The following is a 2500-nucleotide window of genomic DNA, read 5'->3' as shown; positions in this document are numbered from 1 at the left end:
ATAAATCAACAAAAATGAACGTTCCAGCCAATAGCTTAGATATATAAGCGTTTTCTGTGCGCACCAAAAAAGTTAATCCCGTATCAAAGTTTAATCCAGATCTCTAGTGCGCATGCACAATGGCAGCTTCAGGAACAACTTTTATTGCACCTCTGAACCAACATTATCTTTTAAGCCAACCTTTAATCCTGCACATGCGCAGAACGAGCTAGTTAATGCCACCAATCATGTATTCATACGAAATAACGTCATCAACTCCACAGAAAATATGGAGTTGAGTTGCCATCAACTTTTTATTCATTGTAATAACTTAACAAATTCTGACATTTTCATATTAAAGATGTATGTGAATATTCATCAATATGTATTCTAACAAGCTGTTGGATATTCAAACTGCAGATATAACTCTCAACAGTGAAAAAACGACAGTGAAACAAAAAACGAAAAGAAAATCCCACAGAAAAGACAACATTATTTTCAGGTTGAGAAAACATACCCAAGTTATGCAATATTTAACGGAGTAAAAAGAAAGTTTTTAATAACTCCATATACATTAGGTTTCAAATTCAAATTACAAAGTCCACGATTCTTTAAACTATTGTGAACAGCAAAACCGCTGACAAAGAAAACCTGAATGAATTACGAACATTTTTTTTTGTCATCTTTAGTTAAATTGCCTATAAAATTGAAGGCTAGTTGAAGCAATTTATATATCTTATTTGTACTTACACAGATATAATATCTGTATGACATAATGGTACCGTGTATCAAAGTTCCACTGTTACCGCAAATTATACGAATGCGATGCAAGAGCATGCTTTCGGCATTGATTGGAGTTAGTACATCATGATGTAAGAATTTATATAAAATTGCAAAATAAGGAACAGATTTGAAAAATTGCAAACGGAAGTGCAGACGTTGTAATGGTTGATAAATAAATTCCAGAAATCTGAATCCGAAGTCTAGGCTCCATCGTCGCATTCTCGTGGTGTGTGGTATATGCGTATACTTTTTTATGTAATAAATGTATCCTGATCAACTTTACCGTGTAATATGAAAATTATAGTGGGTGACTACCAATTATAAGTTCACAAATACTAGCTCTTTCATGTAAAACAGCAAATTTACAGATAATCATGCTGATTCATTTGTCTGACAAGTAAGTCTTGCATCTTTGGTGCAAGTACTGTGTATCTGGACTAACCTTTAATACTATTAACTTTATTGATGCGTACAGAAGACGCCTTATAGTTAGCGTTACTCGTGTTTGGCGTCCCAGCCTGCTCGCATGTGCTGAGTATGATAAGCAGGAGGTAACAGAAAGGCAAACACGAATTAAGTTCGTGCAAGGGCGGAGCTACAACTGCTGACACGTGTATCCGTCGAATGTATCTACATGGTCGGTGAACATCGAGTATATGCGCAATAACATCTCTTAGATTTTTTAATTCGTATGATATAAACTACATGTCCTTACCTCGATTAGTAGTATTAATGTTATAGCTGCTGTGGTTGTCATTATAAGTACTACTATGATTATTTAATTACTAATTTTAAAGTCACAACATGCAAAGTCACAACCGAACTGTATGCGCACGACTGAAAGACTGAAGTGAAATTTCCAATTGGAAATCACACCACGTCTTCCTAAGGGTTAATTTATCAACGAGGTTCCCTGTGCACTGCAGCAATTGCACTGATGACCATGCTGAGCTGGGTCATCTTTCATCATCTTAGGAATGGCGATGACGATAATGATGATGATAACTCAATTTGATGACCATTTGATCATAGTGAGTTTGTTGTTTATTTTTCGTCATTTGAAATCTGGAAATAAGAAACCACTCTTTGAAATCTTCTTCGATTATACGAATATATGTATATGTATATATATATGTAAATATATATGTATATATATATATGTATATTTATATATATGTGTATGTATATGTACACACACACACCACACACACACACACACAACAAATATATATATATATATATAATATATATATATATATATATATATATATATATATATATATATATATATATATATATATATATATATATCAAGAGAGAGAGAGAGAGAGATTGCATATATATATATATATATATATATATATATATTATATATATATATATATATATATATATATATATATATAATATATATATATAATGTGTGTGTGTGTGTGTGTGTGTGTGTGTGTGTGTGTGTGTGTGTGTGTGTGTGTGTGTGTGTGTGTGTGTGTGTGTGTGTGTGTGTGTGTGTGTGTGTGTGTGTGTGTTTGAGTGTGTTTGTGAGTGTAATAATAATAATCGGTTTATTGATTTTCATGCAGCCAGAGGCTGAAAATATACATAGAAATACAGATAGAGAGACATGTCTCTGTCTCTGACGTGCTGCGTCCAGGAGAGCTTATCGTCGATGGTGACGCCGAGCAGCTTGGTGGAACGGACTACGTCGAGCGGATGGTTGTCCAGCGTGAGGATGGGC

At 33.9% G+C, this 2500-nt stretch overlaps 1 protein-coding gene across 1 annotated transcript in view; it reads right to left on the bottom strand.

Annotated features, from left to right (window-relative positions):
* The window catches only part of LOC119580848, a 64712-nt gene extending 64405 nt beyond the window's left edge, over window positions 1-307 (bottom strand). The window contains exon 1 of the mRNA XM_037929003.1: window positions 1-307. This exon is cut by the window's left edge and continues 57 nt beyond it. The gene's annotated coding sequence lies outside the window, so the exon portion shown is untranslated.
* Between the last annotated feature and the right edge of the window lie 2193 nt (window positions 308-2500).

This window comes from Penaeus monodon, chromosome 14 (assembly GCF_015228065.2).
Source record: "Penaeus monodon isolate SGIC_2016 chromosome 14, NSTDA_Pmon_1, whole genome shotgun sequence".
Taxonomy (NCBI): domain Eukaryota; kingdom Metazoa; phylum Arthropoda; class Malacostraca; order Decapoda; family Penaeidae; genus Penaeus; species Penaeus monodon.
The sequence above is the reverse complement of the archived record's forward strand: the minus strand, read 5'-3'. Positions and strand labels throughout refer to the sequence as shown.